General features: G+C 42.9%; 1 protein-coding gene across 4 annotated transcripts in view; it reads right to left on the reverse strand.

Moving 5' to 3' along the window:
• Positions 1–25,208, reverse strand: part of CACNA2D3 (calcium voltage-gated channel auxiliary subunit alpha2delta 3) — a 793,860-nt gene that overhangs the window by 96,518 nt on the left and 672,134 nt on the right. The window lies entirely within an intron of this gene.

Consider the following 25,208-nt stretch of genomic DNA (forward strand, 5'->3'; position numbering starts at 1 on the left):
GGACCCTCACTACTAAGACCCTGTGAAGGTGCTGTTTTCCCTCACTATAGTAGGGAATAAACCACTTTGCTTGGTCTACCAAATATTCTGATGATCTTCTTATCAAGAGTCAAAACTGCTTTATTTTTCTTCAAAGCATTTATCACTATTTGACATTAAAACATTAAATTATGTTATATATTATTTATTGTGTTTCATTCCCATCTGGCTAGAGGTAATTTCCTTGAGGTCAGAGGCTGTTTGTTTATACCTGTATTCCCTGTACCTAGAAAAGCGCCCAGTTCAGGTAGGCACTTGTGAATACATGTCGAAGGAATGACTGGAGGCTGGATGCTGTACTGATGGGGATGTCAGCTATTCTTAGACAGCTTTCTTTCTCAGAAGACCTATCTTTGCCATCCAAGAGGCCTGGGCTCTGTCCTGAGGGAAATGGAGAGCCACGAAAAAGTTCTCAGCAAGGAATGAATGTGAGACGTGAACAGATCTGAGCTTTGGAAATATCTGCAGGTAAAAGTGGTGGGTTGCATGCTGTGTGTGAGGGGGACTGGTGGGGAGGTGGGAGTGTTCACACAATCAGGTGAGAAGTAACAGACTTCCACAGAGCAAGGGCCTGGGGGATGGGATGGAGAGGCGTGGTCTGACTGAGTGAAGCCTGAAACCCTGAGTTTTGGCATTGGTACATCAATCTACACTTTGCCAGATACTGCCCATCCCCCCGACTTCAAGTCTCTTGTCACTTCAACATGTTTTGATTTGGCTTGCAAATGAATTATTTCATGAAGCATGTGTCCCTGCTCACAAGATACATCTCAGAATTGCATGACATATTACATGATAAAAATTATTTTATAAATCGGGTCATAGGAATTATATATCACATAATAAAAGCAGCATCAATACTAATACTAATTATACCATTTTTAAAACTCCCTACTATGTGCCAAGTACCTTCTAGAAGCTTCAGATACTTTATAACCAACCCTTGTAACACTGTGCAATGTAGGCAGTACCCTCAGCCACACTATATATGTAAGATTAAGGACCAGAGAAGTAAGTTACAGGCCTAAAGTCTCCCTTCTAGGAAGTGATCTTCAGCCTTGTTTTCACCTCATGTAGCGAAGCCAAAGAAGTTTCCACAACTGTGAGTTCTATCAAGCTTCCCGTGTTTTTATGGTCAGATAAAATGCAGGATGGAGGTTTCAGGACAAGTCACACACCATTCTCTATTTAAATAATCCAGAATATGTATACCAATTATTGGAATATTCAAATTGGTTCTGTCTTTTCCAGAAAATGATGAGCAATTTGTTTAGGTGATTGGGCCATTACCTTGAGATGACTCGAGAACACATTGCCTTCTCTGGAGGTAGAGTTAGGGAAGTATTCAATAAAGAGGCAGGACATGTAGGATGAGTAGGAATTCATGAGGATCTAGTGACCAGGTGAAGAGGGAGGGTGAAGAGAGTATTTTAGGTCACATGTAAAATCCCATGGTGGGAATGAGCCTGGAGAGTCTGAGAACCCCAAGACCATCTACAAGGCTGATGCAAGTGAAGAAGCTGCATTTCCCTGGTCTTTATAAGACAACGACCAGCACCTAAGGCAGAATTTTAAACAAAGACCAGTGACCATTCTGGGGATAGCTCGTCACAGGCAGGATTGCCCTCTTGATGATGGGTCAACAAGACCATCATTCCCAACCTCTACCCAGTGTCTCCATTTCAACGGACCACAGGAAAGACAATGGCAGAAATAGGCAAGGTGAGACCATATGCTTGAGAGTAGCAAGGCAGCTTGCTAAGGCAAGTCCAGCATGCCACTGGGCCTGGTTCCCTCTGGCCATCATCTAGAGACCCATTCCGAAGTCAAACACCTGGGTGGCAGATGTGTCCGGCTAAGGTAGACCTGGCCCAAGGCAGATCCTCCCAGAACAGCTGCGCATGAGGTGATTATGAGCAGGGAGGGAGAAGGGAATGGAGAAGTACTAATGAGAGGGGCAGACGGCATTTTGGAATAATCAAGCACTTTTTTTTCTTCAACCTCTTAGAATCTCAGGAGCTTGGAATATTTGGGAATCAGCCTTGGAGTGAAGGATACCAGTTTCGTCCTATAATTTACTCAGGCAGATATTGAGGATGGAAAAGCCATCTTCTGTGATTAAGTCATTGCTCCCAGACACGTGCTTGGCAACACCTGAGTCTCTCATCTGGGTTCCCGAACAGGCTGCACTGGTCAGGTCCCTGTGCATGGGTGGGCTATGGGGGTGAGGCAGGCGCTTCTTTTTCTGATTTGGCAGTGAAGTCCAAATCCTTCTCTGCAAGGGCTACACCCAAGAGCACTCTGTGTAGACAGAGGCCTCTTTGGTGAGCCAGGCTGCCTGGCCTCAATGTCCCTCAACTCAGACCTTTATCCTTTCCACAAAAGCTCCTCCATGCCCAGTTGGCTTTCAATAAAAACTGAATGAATGAAGAAGTAAGTGCACTGTATTCCAGGCACTAGGCAGTTAATCAGTTGCCTCTCGTGCTTCTTTTGAGAAATAACAGCTTGAAACAGGGTTGTTACCAACATTCTTCCCAGAATTTCCTGTCACCCCCTGGCTATTGTCCATTCCCTCAGCTAAAGCATTCCATGCTTACGGCCTCAGGGAAGGGAGGGCACAGAGCAACTCAGGGAACAAAGGCATAAATTCTGGATTTTTGAGTCTCAAAAGCCAAGGCCCCCAGGAATCTCAGGGCTATAAGGATAATTGGGGAACTGCCTGGGCCAGTTCTCTCTTCACCCAGCCTCCAGCCCCCTCAAAAGACTACACAGGAAAGACGATCTGATTGGAAAAAGAAGAGAATCCAGGGAAGCCAAGGTCACAGAAGGCCTAGGGAAAAACCTGCAGGTGTTCACCTTCCTGCTTTTACCCTGGGTCTAACCCCAAGGTCAGGGTGGATGTAGGGGCTCTCAGAGCTGAGAGTCGTACTCCCCAAAACAGCTCCTCGCTCCAGCAGGAAGTGGCAGGACACTGGAGCTTACTTAGCCTCTTCTAGCCCCGCTACTGGTGGGAACAGATGGCTTTGCAGAGGCCACAGGCAGACACACCAGCGAAGGCTCCCTGCAGGCTTGTCAGTGTGGCACAGAGAGCTGCCCACTGGCCTGTACATGGACTGATGACAGAGGACTAGAGGGGACCAGGTGACTCAGGAAATGCCTGCATGATTAGATGATTAAATGCCTCCTCCCACCCTTCAGCTCAGGTGGGCCCTGGGGAAAGAGAAGAGAGACACTAGATTCACTGAAATTTCTCTCCCGCCAGAATAATTGAGACTTCTGCTATAAATTAATTTTAGTTCAAATAAAGCTGCATTGATCATTCACTTGAAATGTGTGGACTGAAATTTGTAGCCCTTTTCCCGTTCGTGAACCAAGAACAGAAACAATGGAGCATTTAACGAAAGTGGGCAACCTTAGGAGTCCAATCAGACGCCATCTCCTAGGTCCACTCAAGGCCAATCCTGGGACAGCACCCAGGGCTGTGGGGACTGAGTGCCACCACCCTCCACTTAGAGTAATTCAGAATCTGCTGTAATGGCTGTACAGGCAGATCCCGGAGGCTGCCTTCAGTGTCCCAACGGTTTTCTTCACAGGCCGAGGGAGCAATGGATACAAAGGTTTAACATTAACTCCTCTCCTGCTTGGTGGAAACTAGACCTTTCAACATGGACAAAAGCCTTCAAATGGAAAGGATTATGGGGGTCCTTTGAGGGTCCCATCATAATGACCAGTATCTCTTCTCTACCCATAACACGGTCATCTGCCTGCCATGCATTGGGGTCATCAGCAGTGCCCCATGATCTTGGCCCAGTGCTGTCTGTGCTAGGGGTGGGGAATTTCAAGAGTATCATCTCTATAGGTGAGAAGCCTTAGCAATGTCATGAAGCCCCACAATTTTAGCAGTTTCTTCGTTGTCATCTGTGTCTGTTTCCTTACACTTATGCCTAGATTGAAAAATGTCAAACAAACTTGGGTCCGAGTCCTGCCTGTCTCATATACAGGCAGTGTGCCCTCCCACTCAGTTCCCTCATCTGCACAATGGGACAGGAGTCGTGCACACCTTGGAGGATGGTCGTGAGCTAATGCATGTTGCGACCATAGCACAGTATCAGGCATGTAGTAAATAGTCAATAAATGTCACATGTATACATGAAGAGGAACAGTTAATGTACATTAAATATGTGCAATATCAAATATAATACATATTCTGTTCCATTTTCCTGTAGCTGAGTCTCCACAGTTTTTCCAAGACTGATGCACTGTGTGTCTGTAACTCACCAATCTGTCTGCTAAGTAGCTGAGGTCCCTCTATCTGAGGCCTGAGATTAATTTCATTTGCTGGCCTGGACTCCTTGTAAATTCCATGTGACCTGCAGAAACATGGGGCTTCAAACCACTGTGGAATGTTTCATCTTTTTTGCTCAAAGGTAAGCAAGTTAGATCTGGTGTAATCGCAACTACCCAGAACATTCCCAACTCTCCTGAGAGTTTTAAAATCCGAAGATTTGGTAAAATCCTCAGATATTATCATTGTCCCCTCTGTTTTACAGCTGAGGACAGGGACATTTATGAATGGCCAAGCTGGAAGACTCATGATAGAAATTTCCATTTTGGAAGCTGGGAGAGACTCTGGGGGAACTAGGATTTGAACTCAGATCTTTCTGACTTTGAAGCACAAGAAACAAATATCTAAAAATGAATGAACTAAAAGGAGTCACCTAAAATTACTTAAAAGGAATATGTATTTAATCAGCCTATCCCTGTGGAAAAGAATAATTTCTGCTTAATATGAGACTGGTAAATCTACATATTTTGCTTTACGTTTCCTCACAAATTTTGCTTTATGTTTACATTTTTCTTTCCAACCTCTGTGAGCTGATCAGTTTCTGGAAGCCAAAAAAGAGATCTTAAGATGCTTATGTCACCTTTCAAAGCCTCCCGCCTTCACACTTGCTGCCACTCTCTGAAGAAAGAAGACAGGAAAGGCGGCTCCTTAGAAAAAGAGTCTGAAGCCCAAAGGAAACTCATGCCCATGGGGGACACTGCAGAGCAGAAACGACATCTTTTGTCTCTAAGGAGGCAGGTAACATAGAGGAGACATGGCCCAGGACACACAGGGCTGCAGGAGCTGCCCCTAATCACAGGGGACATACAGGGCACGGTTGGGGCCAGGCACCCAACTTGCATTATCCCACTTAGCTTTTCAGCAATCTCGGGAGAAAGATGTTCTCTCCATTTTAAGGATACGATGCAGACAATGAAGTCACTTAACTAGGGTCACACAGCTGCTAGGACTTGGCGGAACTGGTACGTCAGACCATAGCCTGACTCAGATGCCTGCAGCCCCCCACCTCCCCTGTGATTCTCAATGAGGCTGCATCACCCCCTAGGGGGCTGCTTTGGAAGTTAGTAGCTTGCTTGCCACAATAACTAGAAGGCCTATATTTCATGGGACAGCCCCCAATCAAGAATGGTTCCATGCCCTCAGTGCTTCAGGTGCTCTGCCTGATACTGATGTGCTTGGAAAGCGTGACCCGTATCTAGGCCTTGAACTGAATGAACTCCGTTTCAATCTGAATACAAAGCATGCCTTGCACATGGAATTTTCAAAAAATGTAGCTACAGTCCTGTGAAAGAGAGAGATAAGTATGTTTTGTGTGACTGCGACCTGACTATTTCAGAAAATCCCATCACCAAGGAAGCATGGTTTGTGGTTGAGATGTCTATACAGCAGCCACCGTGTTTACAGGGATTACACACAAGCTTCTGGCTACTTCCGTCTGCCTCCTCTTATAGTTGTACCCAAGCATGTATACATTAAAATATATATTATCCTACTATAAACTACTCTCCTTTTATTTCTTGATATTATGGTTGCAGTAGTCTATAATTTTTTTTTTTTTTGGCAAGTGGAAAAACAGGTTATATTTTCCATGTATTTCATTTTAGGATAGTAAAGAGAATCTTACAAATTATTATAAATAGGGGGCCTTGGGTGGAATAGGAATGAGAACTGTCCTGGCTTTACTTTCTCCTCTGCCACTGAGTCTGGTGATAATTCCCCATTTTCTCTAACACCTACCCCCACTCTGATTTTGTCTGTGGCTCCTCTGCTCTCATCCTGCCTTCAGAGCATAGATTTGGCTGGGCCAAACCTCAGATGTCGCCATGGCTTCCTCTGTGCTTCCCTTCCCGTTTATTTTGGCTTCGATCAAGGTGCAAGATATTGGTATCTGAGGCTCAGCTCAACTGCTGGATTTCCCATCTCAGAGGTGAGCAGTAAAGGAGCGGCTTCCTCTGTGCTTAGAGAATCGAGGTCCTCGATAAGGAAAGCTTCTCTTGGGGCTGCTCTGCTCAGCCTGGAGCTAGGCAAGTCAGCTCTGCTGTTGGTGTGTTTTCTTTTATCAAGCAGCACTGTCTTTGAATTCCAGGCAAGCTGTGAAAGGGAAGGGAGCCTTGCAAACTGCTTTTTCTTGCACAAAGCATCTTAATTATAATTATTGTCACCACTTATGTCATTGCCTTGAGAGATGAAGAGGGAAGGAGGGAATACTCTGCAATTTCACAGCATACACCAGTTCCCTAGGATGAAGAGGGGGGTTGCAGACAGTAAAAGAGCCAGGAACAGAGCCCCCATTCGATTAAAAGGGGCCTTTGTAGTGGCTGCATCTGTACATTAAAATAAATCTCTCCTAGCACTAAAATAACATCTACATTCATTTGGGCCAGTGCCACATTCAGCATTTAAGAAATCTGACAAAACGTTGCTTGAGCATGTTGAAGTTTGCCAGCTCACAACAAAACAAGAAAGCTACCTCTACGGCATGGAAATACTTCTCCTGGTTCCCCACTTTCACTTATGACTCCCATTTTCCGGCTGCACTTAAAAGAAAAAGACTGCCCTTTTTTCAGGTGCCAACCACTTAATGTGGCCCTGAAATGGGCAGCAAATTGCCGCTGGAGGTGGTAAACTTCAAGAGGAATCTTTTTCTTTTCCCCTAAAGGAAACTACTAGAGACGCAGTGTGCCCGATAAAGCCTTTAATAGCTACAGAAACACTGTTTGGGGTGGCCCTCAGGTAGACTAGACATGAATAATGCCACGTAAAAATAATTCCTTCTACCCAGAGCACAGAGCACCAGATGAGTTTGGCGGGGACCCTGTTTCCAAGAGGACTGCAGACAAAAGAAATCTAGGCTCCAACAGGATGTACCTGTCCGTGGCTGAGACGATGGTCATTTCTGTGGGGTGAATTTTTCTGAGATCCTAAATAACAACATTTGGGCGATTTTTCAGACTACTTTTTGCCACTTTACAACACAATTAGACCTGAAATAAGCAACCAATCCACTTGTTGAAAATGTTGCTAATGGACCACATCCCAGTACAGTCTGTTTGGCTGTGGCACAGGTGGGTAGATTTGCAGAAGTTGAGTTGGAAATGATGGAGTGAACCATTGAACCCAACCTACTTATTATATAAATCAGTAACTAGAAGTTAGCAACTTGACTGAGATGATTCAGAGATGGCTTAGACGAATTCGAACTCCAGCTGTGCTGGAATAACAGACAGCTGTTGCTTTTGCCAGCTGGGCACGCATGCCCTTTTTTTTTTTGGGTAGCAGAGCCCCACCCCACCCCCTTACCCACACCCAAACCATTTCTTTTAGGGAGCTGTCCTGCCTTCAATTTCAATCCATGTGGTTTGTGTAGGGTTTGCCCCCTAAGCGGAGGCATAGGAATGCATCCTCCTGTGCCATAGTGATGGGCACCTACCCAAGCTTTGCCAATGAGAGCCAGCCCCAGGACTTGGAACTGAAACTTTCAGGAAGTAAGAGGATTCTTTCCATTGAGTTTGCCAGGCTGGTCAGATGATTGCTTGGGGGCACTGCACGAAGAGGGTCTGCTTGAGAATAAGGCCCACACAAAGACAAGTAAAACAAGAGACTAAGAATCCTGGTGACTTCAGCTGAGCCCTGGATCAACTATACCTGAAGCTTTGGACTTTTTAGTTTTGAAATAATGAATTTCCACCCACACCAACAATTCAAATAATGAACTTTCTTTAATTCGCTTATTTTGCTTATGCGACAGAGTTTGTTTTTTGTTGCTTACAATGGATGACATCCTGAAAAATGCAACTGTAGTCTAAGTTAGTGCCTCCTTCCAATAGGAGATGGGAATCTCATCCTCATGTACAGAGATCCATCACATAAGCACTTCCACGCACACAGTCAAAAACGATTGCTGATGACAGCAATGGCATGGAGCGCAAATCCGTGGCATGCATACTGACCTTCCTGACTTCATGTCAAGCGTCACTAATCAGACCTGGTACTCCTTCCAAGGGAGCCTCACCAGCCACCTAAGGCTCCCCAGGCAACCATGGCCATCGTGCAGTGATGCCAGGTCAGTATGACCACACTGATGCTCATGGTATAACCTTTATAGGAAACATGGTACCTTTTCCAAGACCAGCTGAACACACACAGGCCCTTTAACTGCTCTCAGTAACCATACTGTGGATAATGATATAGGCAAACACATGCATCTCCATGAATGACCTGGTTGCTCACCTTTCAGGACTATTTTAATTACTTCCCATCGATGACTATCAAGAGTTTTGCAGTTTTTACTGAGGCAGAGTGTGAGTTGATACAGTGAGAGAATAACTCAGCTTAATGAGCTCTCAGGAGGTTACCTGGAGTGGACCTTAGGCTCACGCCATACTTAATCTTTCCCAGGAAATATGCTCCCTATCTCACCCCCTCACCAAGACAACCAGGGTAAGTAGGAGGAGGGTGGGGCAAATGGAATGCCATTGTAACATGAAGTCATAAGTTCGAGGGTACTGATGGATGATATTCAACTGGACGTCGCTACCTCCTCCTTAGAAAGCCTGTCCTGCACTGAAGACGAGGGAGAATTGCATTTCCCAGAGTCTTGCCCACTCCCCTCCCTGCCATGTGTGGCTCTAGATTAGAGTTAGCCGGTGAGAGAGCTAGCGTTAGATTGGCAGCAAAGAGATAGAGGCCATGGTGCTCTGGAGGCAGTTGCAGGCAGATGTGTTGGCAGATGTGAAGTTTGAAGCAGCTTCCAAGAGAGTTCTTGAGAACTATCTGTACTGATGCTTCCCAACCCATATTCTCTACCCTTCGGTGATTACAAAGGTTTCTGGTTCCCTATATTCAAACTCTTAATACTTGAAATACCTAGAGTAGCTTCTTTTCCCCTGGGTCGGGTCACGAATGATGAGCAGAGTGGCAAACAAGGCAAACGGTGGGAGGAATTGACCAGAGGAAGATTTCTTTGCAATGCTGAGTCTCTACACACACACGGCTCTCGGCATTGGCCTTGCCAAGTAGGAGTCTATTCCCTAACTTTCCCCCAGCCACAAGAAGTCCAAGATCAAGGATCACCTGCCTCTCCACCACCTACCTACCACCAACCACTTCTGCCTGCTCCCACACGCACCACTTCCTTCCTCTTGAGGATGCCAGCATTTGGATGCTGTGGATCTATATATCCATAGAACCTTGCCTTTGTGTGGCTTGCTTGTTATATTCTTCTGCCAAGGTCTTTGTAAAATGCCTGACAACTTCTGTAAAGTGCCCTGCTTTCTAGTAGCTCAACCTGATTCTGGTATATTTTGCTTTCTGCTCTGGCAAGTCCTACACCACAACCTTTTCTATTCTTTTGTTTTCTGTATTTTAGGTGTGTCTTCAGCACTGCTTGAAGATTATCTAGAAATCTTTTCTGTTCCTTAGTGTATTTGAAAACTCAGAAAGCACACATAAGTAATGGTGGAAAACAATCTTAGATCCAGGCTTAACCTCCTCCATTTGGTTATAAAAAGCAGTGATAAGTTAGATCTAGCATGTCTCTGGCACATGAGGGGAAGAGCTGAATAATTACTTAACCTTATTATTTTAATATTCCCCAGTCACCTCTCTTAGGGTTCAGAAAGTTAATATTGACCCTTCTAAGCCAGCTAGTCAGCAATTTACTGTCCTCTTTCCAACAACAGGTCTTAGATCACAAAGGTTCTGCATGGAACTTCCTCTCTCTCTCTCTCTCTCTTCTCTCTCTCTCTCTCTCTCTCTCTCTCTCTCTCACTGCTCCTATAACAAAACATTGAAATCCTCTTTGAATAGTTGTTGCTTAGAGCAAGCAACAGCAAAGAACTGCAGATTCCCTGCCTAAGGCTCTCCAGGTAACTCTAATCATCTTAAATGCACTGTAATCACGGGTGGATTAATTTTTCACAATGCTTAACTATTTTTAATAATAGATATTACTATTTCAGCTAAAGGTCATTCACACTCAAGCTCTGTGCCCTATGAGTAACTCAGCTGGGGACAAATGGTCCCAGGAATTTTTTATAAAACTGCATCAGCTTTTCAAGTGGCATTTCTTACCTTTTATCTCTCTCTTTGTTTCAAGTGTTTAAGAAAGTGTTGGATTCTTTTCATTTAATGGAGAAGAGAGCAAAGCAATATATTTTTCCAGTTTTGGGCAGACTATTTGCTCCTTCTAGGTTTGGAGCTGGTTCCCATGAAGTTACATGTCATTATTTGGAATTCTGGAGCAAGGCATTGGTGCGGGTCAACCTGATTTTGTTAAATCAAACTTTCAACTTTTATTATCCTCTGGGAGGATTATTCCTAAGAGGCTTCATCTTCTTTCCTGTTCCTCACATTGCCTCTACCTTTTGCTTACTTCCCCTTTTTATACCTCTCTTCATTCAACAGATACCGACTGAGCATGTTCTGTGTTGGAGGTAACAGCAAAGAATATGACAGGTACAGCCCATGTGTTTTCTGGGCTTAAAATCTCTTAAGGTACACATATATTACACAACCAGTGACCATTGTGAGTATTTTGAAACACATGTACAGGATTATATGAGAATATAAAAAAGGGGTGCCCAACCAAGCCCAGGGGATCAATGGGAGAAATGACATTTGAGGCTTTTAGTACATGTACATCAAGGTATATTGCTTTTTATGTGTGTAGAAGTTCCACTTCTGATCATGGCACCTTAGATTCAATGATAATGAGGCAGGGCATAAATTTTCCTGCTGTTTGGAAACAGCTGGGTGAATGGGAGTGGTGAAGGACCTAAGCGAGGAGAAGAAACTAGAGCAGTGGGTAAAGCCCCTCCTTTATTCCAACAGGGAGGACCTCTCACCACCCTAACAGCACCCCGGCACTCTACCAGCTTGGCTGCATTGTCCGTTGACTGCCCAGAGGGAGTAACTTGCTGCAAACCCTGCCAGATCCCTGTCTGATTCCCCACATCCTCATGATGTAATCTTGAGAAAAGGGAAGGGGGGCTGGAGACATGTAATAGAGGAGTGATAGGGAAGCATTTCACACCTACATTTGTGGGTAAGGGAGTGACCGAACTAGACAACTTGAGATTCCATTGGGCTGAGCAAAGAGTTAGTGACACTAACTCTTAGTCAATTTATTCAGAGAGATCAAAAGAGATATTGTGTCCTTGGAACAAGAAAAAGCTTTTGTAAAAAAAGAACTCTTGGAAATTTAAAAGAATAGTCAAAATAAATAAATTTAAGAGTAGAAACAAGTTTGAAAAAAATCTCTCAGAAAATAAAACAATAAGACTTGGGGAAATAATGTAAGGAAATTTCCTAGAACTGAAGGATATGCATATCTAAATCAAAGAAACTTATAAAATGTCCAGCACGATAAATGAGGGAGACCCAGGGCAGCAAGGAATTTCAGGCCACTAGCGACAAGGGGTACATTCTGAAACCTTCTGGGATGGAAGTTGGGCAAAGCTGGTCGTATTAAAGGGTCTGGAATTAGAAAGGTATCAGACTTTTTAACAAAAACACTGAAATTCAAAAGAAAATCAAGCAATGCCTTCACAGTTCTGAAGGTCAGTGTTCTCCAGCCCAGAATCCTATACCCAGCCAAATGATTAGCATGTGTAGGAGTGAATTAAGACATTCTCAGAGCTACAAGGACTGAAGAAATTTTATCTTCTTTTCTTAAAAAAAAAAACAAACAAAAAAAACAATGGAGAATGATTGTGAGCAAAATGAGGGATTAATTCAGGAAAAAGGAAGACAGGGTCTAGGGGAGAGAGGGCTACAACAGAGGAATGGTGGTGGGGGGATGAAGGGAAGTCTTAGGAGTCCAGCTGACCAGCCTGCCTGGAGAGCAATTATCCGGATGCAACGGGATGACAGAGGGTGCATAGAGCAGGGTCTCTCCAAAGAATGATGAAATAGGCAGAAACACTGAATATTTAGAAAATAGTTAACACTGGGCATTTGAGATATCTGATGAAAAACATGGGAAAAAAATAGTGATGAGCAGAAGGAAAACCAAGCAAATAAAAAGACAGGGGATTTTTCAGCCCAGGGAAAAATGTCATAAAAAAAAAGGAAACACACAATAGCACTCCATTTAACATAGTAGGGAATAGATATAGATGGTTCTAATAATAAAATCACTGTCTAATTATTCAAAAACTGAAATTGATACACAGCTGTATTGGTAAAATAGAGAGAGGGCTAGAAGGGCTGGTATAAAAAGTACAAAGCACCCACTTATTAAAAGAAGTAAATAAGTAATGTCTAAAAATAAATAAAACCCAGTAATCTCAATTCGTTAATGAGAAATAGAGATGCTAAGAATGGCAGAAGCTGTTGTCTACAGGAAGTGGGACCAGGGTTTGATAGTGGAGGGGGAGTGCTGGGTAGGGGCCTGCTTTTTATCTTTGTAGGCTTTTAAAGTACTATCTAATTTTTGAAAACCATGTTAATATATTTGTTCTATAACTTTGTTAAAAAAACAAATTAGTTAGAAATAGAAAGTGAAGCATTGATAGGAGCAGGTAATCAGCAGATTCGAGCTCCCGGCATCAGACTCTGGCCTGAACCCACCTCTCACCTTGCCAATTTCTCTCTGTGCCCAAATCAGAAAGTGTGCACACCTGGAAGGTGCAGCTGCTCTGGGAGGTGGATGGGAAAACTTAGGGAGGAGTCAGTTCCTGCTCCTTGGGTCAGGGTCTGAATCTTTGAGCTCTGTCTGACTCTACTTAGCATTTCTCCACCTGAAAGGTGAGTCTCAGACATGCTGTGACCTTAGGACCCTGTTCCACACAACAGGGGACCACAGAGGTATGAGATGTGCTGACACACTTGTGTAGGGGTGCATTAGTGTGTCACTGCACTGTCACAGAAGTCTTTCTATAGATGCTCTTGGATGCCACGGCTAAGACATCAATGACTGTCATGTCAGGTTCTTGTTAACAATCACACAGTAAACCCATCTGACGTTCATATATGACTGAGGACATGTTTTTGCAATACGGAAACTGATCCCACAAATGCCACCTATGATCTCACAATGGAACAGAATTCCAAATAAATCAAGTAAGTTTGCTGAAAGACAGGTGCCTTTGACATTCCACCAGGCTGAAGTTTATCCCATGGTGAGTAGTTCCAATTTTTCAGTTTGCAGCCTAGACAGGTGCAAACTGACCCACAGAACTGTGCAGTTAGGAGGTCAGTGAAAGTCCTTGAAGTCTCTGCCCAGGGTTCCAGGGACACTCACCCCAGCTCCTGGATTAGTGCCCTTTCCTCTAGAGGTCAAAGGCATCCATTTGAAACTACCAGAGTTAGAATTCTACCAAGATCACATTAGCAGAAAAGAAATTATTATCTTAATAAAACTTAATCTTGTAATGTCCCACAAATCGTTAAACCTTATGAGTTATCTTCTCTTGTCACAAGAGACAATGAAAGCAATATATGGGGTATGTTTGGGGAGCAATGATACATATTGAAAACTCCAAATGTCATCAGGACTTTATTTATTGCTCACCCACATAATCCCAGCATTATGAAAGCGATGAACAATGAATGGAGGGGGGAAAAATTGACAGACAAAACCGGAGTATTAAAGCTCTATGCCTGCGCCAATAAGTAGTTTGAAAATAGTGTCAGAATCCATATGTTTTCTGCATGTGTAAGAATACTCTTACACAGGGGGCTTACTTCATAACTGAGATTCTTTTTCATTTAATTCAGTCATATTAGATTATGGGGCTGATTATGATCATATCCACAAATCAGTATTTTAACAGAGTTTCCATGGAAACACTATATGCCCCTGTTTTTTAACTTTTTGGACAAGGCTTTGCCTGTTTAACAACTTGAACAAGTTTGACGAGGACAACATGTTTTGTTTAAATTACATTAGCTGGGGCCAATATTTCCTAATTGCATTACCAGGAGAAACATTCACAGCATTACTTGTACCATGGAAAACCTCCCCTAGCCCAGCGTTCGATTTGCTTTAATCACTGGAGAACAGGAAACGTACCAGGATTGTCTCGTCTTATCAAGTTTTAAACGTGTTAACTGGTTTTAAATTTATGAAATAATCTCCCTTATTAAATGACGAAGTTAGTCTTGTTAAGAGGATCGGCATTTATGGCTACATCCATTTATTTCTTAAAATGCAAACACACAGGTACCTTTGACTCCCTGCTAGAGAACTGAACTCATTGTGCATAAATACATATCCTTTTTTTGCATATGGGTTTCAAAAATACTCCACCCCCAAAAATGACCCCCCAAAAGTGGTGAAAAATTTTTGCACAGTGTAAATGCAAAAATGATATCCAAGAAACATTCTTGTTTTTCATTCTTTTCATAAGACGACTTTGTTTTGCATTCGTACCCACACGACCAGAGATATTTACTTCCAACAGTCCTCAATTTGGGAGCAGCCTGTAGCAAAGTTTTTGAAAATGCTGCACTTTAAAAAAAGTGGGGAGGGGGCTTTACCGACTGAAGTCAGAGTTCACCCTGACAGCATATAAAACATATGGCCTGAAGCTCTATGAGATGTCTGCGTCTGAAATGCTGGTGGAGCTTAATAAAATATCAGCGAGGAATAGTTTAATTTTACAGTATTAGGCACCAAGGCAGTAATTTGAGTGGGGTGAGCTGTATTTTAATACATCAAAGTATACTATACTACAGGGAAGTCGAATATATATTTTAAAAGTCATACATTCCCTATTCAAAATTATTTGACTCAAAAATTTTCCTTTCTGAGGAAGGATAAGTAGAAAACAGTCTCCCACGAGCTACCTGTCTTACTTTTTTTAAACTGTGGATATATTTCAAAACTTAGCTGGTCTGTTTCTAGGCCAATGTCTGTTATCTGGGGCATGCAGTTGTGGACAGAGACTAGAAACCAACATGGTGAGTGAGTGGTTCTTTCCTGACCACAGAAGTCTAGCTGTCCAGTGGGCTGGCCATCAGTTTAGCTCCATCCTCTCTCTCTCCTACCCTCTTTTTGAACTACTTATCTGTATAGATGAGTTTGGCATCCCCTCCTCTGTATTATGACCTAGATCCTTCAGTGTGAAGCGGGCAGCCATTCCACTTCTTTCTTCCAGGACATGCTCTGTCTTGAGTCTAGAGGTTCTAAAGTAAGCATAGCCAAGGGACTTTGTTCCTGTGGCTGTCCAAACACTCAACTGGGCGGAGGGGAAGGAACAGGTCCATGAAATGCCATGCTTCTCCTGCTACCGGTCTAAAGATCAAAGAGAGTTCTCCCCTTCCTGCCCAGCCATGAAGAGAGGGTGGGCCTGCAGGGGCAGCTTCTCAACAGGGGAGCAGCCATGACAAATATGTCCGAGATCTGACTGATAGTGCCGTTCTGGGGATGGACCAGATTAGTGCTAACTCATGCACAAAGTACCCTGCTTTCCTCACCTCCAGCCCCAGAACCCTTTTCTCAACCTGTAGCCGCTGCAGACGGGCAGCAGGCTCTCCTCTTCTCTAGGTGGCCCTTGGCCTGAAAAAGCAATGGGCAACGACCTACAAGGGCAGAAGTCATGGGGCGGGGGTTTGGGGAGTGGTTAAAGTACCATTTCCACCAAGTCTGTTTTGTCTGGGCTAAGTCTCTTTTAGGACCCTTATTCTGCTTTTCCCCTGATGAAGGGGAAGGGGTTGGGAAGAATGAGATGAGACAAAAAATGCTGGAGGTAAAAGGCTTTGAAATCAGATGGATGTGAGTTCAAGACCTAGCTCTACTCCTTACAAACCGATCTGTGGCAAGTGACTCATTCCCAACAAGACTCAGTTTTTTCTTCAGTGAGATATAAAACAGTAATTCTACTCCTGGAATGACAGAAGAATTCATGATTGTCTTCAGGTAAAGCACCCGTGTCTTAGATTTTCTGAGTGTTCTATGAGTTTTAGATGTTTTGATTCTGGCCAGAGAATTTAGAGACTTCTAAATCAGATTTCTATACAGAAGAGCTAAACAAAAAATAAGCTGCTACTTAACTGCGAAGTTTTCCCAAATGTTATAAGGAAGCATGGAGAAATAAATAGGGAACTAGATTCCCAGTTTCTTCTTGGTCTCAGTTTGTTGTCCAACATTTGTTATCCTTTCAGATTGACTTTTGGATTGGGCACTTCAGTTTCTTAAGCCAGTGGACATGCTGAGCAGGGAAAGTTTCAGTGAGCTAACCAACATGAAGCTCATGGCTGACCCATCGCTTCCAGCAAACCCTTGGCAATCACAGAGAGCTCCATCTGGGGATCACCCCTGTGCCCAAGTCAGAAATATGAAATGCCTGCACCATCCTCTGACTTTTCTGGAATCATATTTCTAGTGCAAACCATGGATTTCCTGTGCAAATGCACAGACCACAATCTAACTTCTTTTTCAACATGCCCTGAAATTTTCTCATTTTTGAAGGCCATTTTAAAAACTAAAGAATTAACTTATCACCATAGGAAAATTACCATACTCACGAGGACAAGGAGAAAACACCAAGTTTACATCAAGATGGAGAAGTGTGTGTGGGGTTGGGTGGGGGGTAGGTGGAGCTGGGTCAGTAGCTTCCTAATGCATGATCCAAATTCTTCCCTCAGCAAAATGACACTTGTATTCCAGACTTACAACTCAGATTTGCAGGTAACAAGGATTTACTTCAGGAACAGCAACAAGGATTATGTCAGCATGATGCCACCAGTTGTCTGCTGTTGTCTGCCTCAAACACTGAGCTGGCAAGGATTTTGAGGCCATGCTGGGGACCATGGGGCCACTGGTAGGGCCGTTTGGGCCCACAAAGCATGAAACTGTGGCACATAAGCTTTGCCATCCCTTGTCTGCTGGGTATCATATCCACACTAACATATACATGAACGCTCAGGAGAGAAAGTTCTGTCCCATCAACCTAGCCTCCAAGCACCAGAAGGGCTGGCTCGTCCTCGACTGCACTTGATTCATGTACCTGTGTGGAGAGGATGACGACTCCACTCTGCCACTCCTCAGGCAGGTGTGGAATGGATTTGCTCATAACCACAAACTGTAAGTAAAAGCTCAGGATTTGATAAACGTGTACTGAGATTCCGTAATGCTTGCCAAATTGCCATCCTCTCTACATCTGTATAGAGGACAGCGAGATGCATCTCCCTAGCTTTGGTAAGATGCAGGACACTGCCTTGAAGTGCCAGCACCTCCCAAGGTATATTACAGGGCATACTGCATACTGCAGCACTCTAAATCTGACCCCAACAACAGACAGCTGCATGTTTGCAGAGGTGTGTGTGTGGAGGGTGGGGGTAGAAAAAGAGATAGCTCTTTCTAATATTAATAATACAGTTATAGTGGATACTGGGGATGGGGGGGTGTGGTCAACAACCAGTTTCTTCACCTCTTCTCTAGCATCTTCTCACCCGACCTCTTTCGTCACCTTCTGTGTTATAGCCACATTGGGCTCCCAGTAGCTCCCGGGGTACACTGCCATCTCACTGGCCTTTGAGAGTTATATAAGCCATGTCTTTACCTGAAATGGTCCTTGTCCCTTCCCCTCCCTACAGTAAACTCTAGCCCATCCTTCCATTGCAAACTGGTTATAAAAAAATCCATAGGGATGGCTGCCCCAATATCCCAAATCAGATTCCCTAATTGTATTCTCTTATGGTACCATGTACCTCCACTTCCTAGCACTTTTCACAGCCGCGGTTTTTCTTATATTTGTGTGGTTGCATCATGAATGCCGGTCTCCTTGCTAGACTGTAGGGGCCCTTTGGATTGTGGGTACACCTATTTTGCTGTGTCTTATTTTCATGCTTATAATATCCCCAAACATAGAGCTTAACAGTTAAGGAACACCCAAGAGATACCTTCTTCATAAAGAAATAACAGTGAATGAAATCCATGACACACTTTCAGAGATGAGATGAAACAGGGGTTGAGAATGAGAGTGCCTCTAATATACTCTTATATTTTTATATAAGGGTGTTTTCACCTTCAGGAGAGATTTGAAACACCAATGAGTAGAGAAACGCCAGTCCCTAAGAAGTAAACACCTACATTGCCATTCTCAGGAATGTCTCAGTAGATTTCACCATCTTAGCTCTTCATCACACACAGCAGCAGCTCACAGCTGCATTTCCAAATGTCTTCATGCTAAGAGCAACTCGGGGCCATGGACTTATAAACATCAGCTGTAGCAGTGGAGAGCTGTACACCAAGTTTATTTTCTCCTCGGCCCTCATTAGAATCACAAATGAAATGTTGACAACACATGAAGGAGCTTGCTTGTTGAACACAAATGTTTCCACTCCTATCAACCTTGAAACTCTGATAGTCATGCTTCATGATGAAAGTTAAACAGCCCTAGGGAGATGACTACATGTTTTTGCTAATTATGCAAGGATGGGGAACAGGGCCCCTACCAACGAGGGACTGACTAGAGGAAAGATCGGTAGGTAAACCTTTAAAAAAAAACAGCGCAAGCATAGTAGGTGGCCCAATATGGGATACTTGGATTAAATGAAAGGATGAGAACATTACTACTAGACCAAAATGGGAAGTTGTTCATTATAAACTGGTTTAGCGGCTGCATCAAAGTCAATGCAGGACCTTTATTTTGCTAACAAAAGTCCCACATGAAGGCTGCAGTCACATGACACCAACGGCCAACTTTCTTTTGTTTGTGGAATTATTTTGATGACAAGCAGAGATATGTAGAGCATAAATTCACTTAGATTGCAGCTGATTCTAGGCAAATACACATTCACAGACAAGCTTTATAATCCAAAAAGATGGTAAACTCTGCCACACTAGCAAAATGCTCCTTTGCAAATAACTCACAGGTTTTTGTTCCAAATAGATTAGTGCATACAGATACAGGCTAAGTGCCTAGTTGATACATATCATACAAACACAATAATAGGGAATACTCGCTAATGTATATTGCAATGTGCAGAGGCATTTTTGCTAAGATTTTACATAAAAATATTATTTAACCCTCCTTGCAAATCTGCCTGTTTTGCCAGGGTTCCTTTGTATAGATGATTAAATTGAAGATCAGAGAGGTTAAGTAACTTATTCAAAGTCACACAGCTAGTAAATGTTGGAGGCAGCATTTGTACCTAGATAGTTTCACTCCAGATTCTGTCTTTTATAACTGGGACTCTGTTCTAAAATGAAACAGTGAGACAGATGAAGGCTGGACTAACAAAAAGGATTCCTAAAGGCCAGGATCTGTAATTGGTGGGTTACAATATAAGTCCTGTTTGAGACAATTGTGTTTTCCAGAACATTTCAGGCTACATGTATCAAAGAGCTAACGTAGAGCAAACTTTAAAGAGAAAAAGGAAAAACAGATTTATTACTGCAACACAATATACATACACTAAGCTATAACTTGAAAGTATGAAAAACACGTTGTCATTTATTTCAGAAACTGAACTATCATGTTATAATAAAAGTACAAAAGCAGATAAAGATTCACCAAGAAGAACTGCACAAAACATTCATTTTATGGGTAACATGAACAAACAATCAAACATGAATTTGATTCCAACTTATATTTTTGGGGCAGGGACAAAAGTAGTCAATCAAAAGATCTAAGTAAAACGAGTCAGTGTGAGGCCTTGGCCAGGCTTCCTAAGCTGCCATGTTTCTTGATCCTTTTGTTTCTTTCATTAGCTTTATATCAACCAGCATCTGTCTATGTTTATTCTACCAGCTGCATGAGCTCACTAATTACCTTTAATCATACTTATCTGAAATGCATCTTTATCTTCACATACATCCTGTATGCAGACAAACTGAGCGCTGGAAGGCTGAGGTTGGGAAGACATTGGAATGGGAAGTCTGTACTTCCTCTAAACTTGACAGTACAGAGTGAATGTACCAAAAAAAAAAATGCATCTAGGTCTGGTCCGCTGCTGCTACCAGCCAAAGTACTTCTGAGACTTGGTTCTGGAGAACTGAGGAGTGTCAGTGTCCAACGACGTCATACTCAGTCTTCTCATGGGTAACAGATTCAAGGTGATAAGATGATCAGCATAGAATCTGACTTAATAAATAAAGATTGCTAAACAGCACCCTACAAACTGGTTAAGTTCTTTGAAGGCCAAAAGTCAGTGTGGTATGTCTTTCCTCGTTCCCACAGCACCTAGCTCAGACCTGGGCTCTGTGGACAAGTGTATACTGAAAGGCAGTCTCATACATTTTGGCCATTGTCTCCCTTAGTTTTAGGGGGGTTGGAGGTACACATATCATATGAACTACTCCACTAATTTTATTTCAAATCCATTACTCTACTAATTTTATCAGACATCTAAATGACAGGTGAAGGGAGTTTAAACTCCACAGAGAGTCATGTGAAATAAACTGATGGACTGTAAGTAGCCCTCGAACCTCAATTTTTACTTTATCATAAAGGCAAACAAGAATGAGGAGGGGCACACATCCTTCCCACCTTCTCACTACAGAAACCACATGCCTTGATTCTCCACTGAACACCTCAAAAGGAAACCATGTTCTAATCTTCTGAGTTAGTTAAAGCTTTTAGATCATTAAATTTGCAGCTCAATGGAGTATATAAAAAAAGACCTTAAGAAATATAATACATAAATAGTGTATCTAACATGGATACTCACAATTCATGTATTTGCAATAAATATGCTACAGACCTTGGGCAAATTACTTAGCTTCTATCTCTCAGGTTTGTCATTCACTCATTCACTCATTCATTAATTCAGCATTTACTTAATAAACCTACTATGTGGTACTGTAGAAACTAGGGGAAGAAATACAAGAAACCATCTTAAGCTTATAGACTAGTGAGTCGTCACCTTTAAGTGAGATATTACAAACAAAATGTGGAAGCAGAGATGCTCTCCAACATGTATGGCTCCTCTTTTTCCAAGGCACATAGATAGATTATATTTCTCAGTCTCTCTTACTGTTAGATATGATCATGCGATTTCATCGTGGCCATTGAAATGTAAGCAGAAGTGATAAGTACCATTTCCAGGCCTGGCCCATGCCTGATCCTATCTTTTCACATTAGCCAGTTGATGGAGAGGGCTCTGAGAACTAAGAGGAGGGCATAGTAACAAGAAAGAATGAGCCTGGGTCCCTGAATGCATGGAGCCTAGCCCCTCTGTCAACCTGAACGGGACAGTGCTAAGAACAATAAATAAGCTGTTGTGGTAAGCCACTGAGATTCGGGATTTCCTTGTTACAGCAGTTACATTACTTTAACTGAAACAAATCCTTAGCAATATCTGGCCCACTGTATGCACTAAATGAATGATATGATTGACATTTTAAAATATATACCTAGTTTTCTTGTTATACGTTTTATAAGCTCAAAGAGAAAGAAGGAAGGAGGAAAGAAGGAAGGAAAGAAGGAAGGAAGGAAGGAAGGAAGGAAGGAAGGAAGGAAGGAAGGAAGGAAGGAAGGAAGGAAAGAAGGAAGGAAGGAAGGAAAGAAAGAGGGAAGGAAATAATACTGAGGCTTTTTAAATAGCTCTGTATAAATTTTATACCTGGGTGCCATTTTGTCATCTGCAATTCCTAGGGAAATATTTTCCAAATGTCATATCTCTTCCATAATCAAATGAAATTTCTGAGTGGATGTGTAGTACTAAAGGCCCCCCCTTCCTACTATCTTGGGCTGCAGCTGTCACTCAGTCTGGCTGCCTCCCTTGCATCAGATCACCATAGCACCTGCTTTGGATGGGGGCCCACTGGCAGGGATGGGGAAGCACTTTGCCATGATTTTACCCAAGCAGACTTTAAAACTGGGAGAAACGCTTGTATGCATTATGTGGTTTGGTCACTTGTGCAGGTCATTTGGCAGAGAAAGACAGATGTCACCTTTGTGGCTAATCCTGAAGGATAAGAGGATGTGAACTCTAGGAATGCTGTATTTGCACATACAATATAGCTAGTCACTAGAAAATAAGCCATCTCGAATATCCCAACAAATAAAGTATACCTCTACTTGCTACTTAACAAAAGTCAGTTCTTTTCCTTTGTATTTTTAAAACTATAGATGTAATACATGTTGGTTGTAGCAAATTAAATACACAGAGTTATAAACAGAAAAATTTAATTTTCCTTTCTTCTTCTTAAATTATCCCTGCCCCTTGGGTAATCAGGGTATTTCGTCTTCAGACAAACCAATACATATTTTCAGGGTTAATCCCTCCACCACTGACTTTTCTTTTTTTTTTGCAATATAAATGGGATTGTACAATGTGCATTCCTATTCAAATTGCTTTATTAACCTTATTACGAGTATCCTCCCTGTGAATAAATTTAACTCTAACATATTCTTTTAAAATAGTTGTATAGCATTACCTATGAGAAAAAGCTATCATATATTTGCCAGATTTGAAGACATCATCAATTTTAGGAGTTAATAATTAATTGTTTTTGTTGGAGTGAGGTGAAATGTTAAATAGACTAATTTATATTAGGAAACATTCTGACTTACCATGGACAAAGGTATACAGGAAATAGACAGAAACTAGGAAATTCTTGAAATCTGAGTGTGACAGTCACCACAGACTCTGAGGGTGTGTCTGAAGCAAGTTTCTGTGTGGGAAATACTCTGTACTCTTGACTAGGCCTTGGTATCAGGAGCACCTCACAGTGGAGTGTTCCTCTCTAGGGAGCAGCTTGGCCTGATCTGACATTCAGAATCTCTCCTTGGTTACTGTTTTGCATGCAGAGTTGACTTGCCACTTCTGTGATCTGGTTCATCACAGGAGGGAGGGAGAGAAGGCACTGCAGGGAGAGATTAGCATGTAGATCACGCACCCTCCCTTTGTTCTCTGGACTGAGGTCAGACAGAATAAATCATTCAGCCTTCCAACCTCCACATGCAAAGTCCAAGTGTGCGCTGCCTATCTTTGAATCACCATTTAGAGTCAGCAAAAGCAAAAGAGAACCAAAGAACCCATTGCTCCCGAGAACTCATCGCTGGGAATGTTCTTTGCCTCTTCCAAGGGTATTCACATCTTAGGCAGGAGCAGCCAGTCCAGACTCTTTGAGGTCTAAGAATAACCACTGCTAAAACTATAGGAAAGGCCACTTTTGATCATTTGCTTTACAGGTCTCTCCAAGACCTGTGCTGTGCACTTAACACTGATCCCTCCTGTATCCCTCCTGAGGTAGCTACTATCTGCATTTTATAGACGAGGTAGCTGAGGCTCAGAGAGATTCTGAAGTTTGCCTAAGACCACACAGCTTTAGAGTGTAAGCGGCATGAATGTATGCTGCTTCTTTGCCACCCAGCCTGGCCTTAACTGCAGTTTCATGGACATTCTCATGGATAACTGTGAACATTTATTAAAGTACTCTGGTTGGCTGCAGTTTCTTTGCAGGTGTCCTGGCCTCCTACACCAGCTGTGCTGTTAATGTATTCATCTTTTTCAGGCTTCTGAGTCCACAAGATGTGGACCCTGCAAGGACCACACCAACCCTGCAAGTTGGGCTCTGCAAGGACACAGCTTAAATAGCTCTGCTACACACCAAAAAGACGCTCAAATTCTTTGTCTAACTTCCCCCTGAAGTCTGTGAATACAGGGCCTTTCAAGTCCACTCAGGTGTTCTGACCGGAATGATAGGTTTTATACATAAGAAGGCCTTCAAGATCATCCTACCCACCACTCCTCATTTTATTGACGCAGAGACAGTATGGTGGATATGTCCAGCTGGGTGGTGGAATTTGGGGGTGGGTGACAGGTGATGGTGATAGAGCAGCGACAGCAGTGGCTACAGAATGGGCTAGAGCAGGGTTTGCAAACTATGGCCTGTGGGTTGATCCGGTCCTCCACCTGTTTATATAAATATAGTTTTATTGGAGCACAGACACGCCCCTGTTTTTATGGATTGGCTATGGCTGGTTTCGTGCTACATCAGAGTTGAGTAGGTGCATCAGAGACCATTTAGCCCTCAATGTCTAAAATATTTACTATCTGACCCTTTACAAAAAAACGTTTGCTGATCACTGGGAAGAACAGTCATACAAGTGAATATGAGTTATTGGTAACCTTCTAGTCTTTAGAGTGAGCTTTAGGTTCACAGATATTTGTTTTATTATGACAAATTAATGACTGAAGGCTGCATATGGGCCATTGATAGTCATGTATCATCGAGGAATGATTATTATTAAACTCTCTGCACTGGAAACAGGATGGCGGGAAGGCAGGAAGGAAGGAAAGATGGAACCATTTAGCCCTTATTAAGATTCAAATGGCTCTCTGTCACCGACATCTGACTTTTCCCCACTGCAGCTCTCATGCTCAAAGAATACTGGAGAGAGGACAAAAGATGGCAGGCTGAGTAAGCAGATTTTTCCCGAAAGGGATGAGTATACTGGGTTCTCACTTGGCCAAAGGAGAAGAGGGATCCCCAAGAGCAGTGTATTAAGGATAATCACAATCTGATTTTTCATCTTCATTCTCTTGAGATCTGAGGGGCCAAGCTTCCTGGTCTTTTGTCAGGATCTCCCTCCACCTGTCAAGTCAAGGTTGCCCTTTGAAAGCTAGCAGCATGAAAGTCCTAGGAGACATTCTCATGGATAATTGTGCACATTTATTAAGGTGCTCTAGGCAAGGACATGTATTATTTAATCCTAGGAACAATCTTGTGAAGCAAGGAGTGCTGTTATCCCCATGTTAGAGAGGAGGCCACGAGGTTCCCAGTGGGCAAGTCACTTGCCCAGAGACACAGAAGGGTGAATGGTAAAGCCACATTCAAATCCACATTCACGTGATTCCAAATCCCACACTCAGCTGCTCTATTATATCTGGGGCCAGAGAGTCCACTTCATGCCACCTCAAGAAA

Source organism: Pteropus medius, unplaced genomic scaffold (genome assembly GCF_902729225.1).
Source record: "Pteropus medius unplaced genomic scaffold, Ma_sr-lr_union100, whole genome shotgun sequence".
Classification (NCBI taxonomy): domain Eukaryota; kingdom Metazoa; phylum Chordata; class Mammalia; order Chiroptera; family Pteropodidae; genus Pteropus; species Pteropus medius.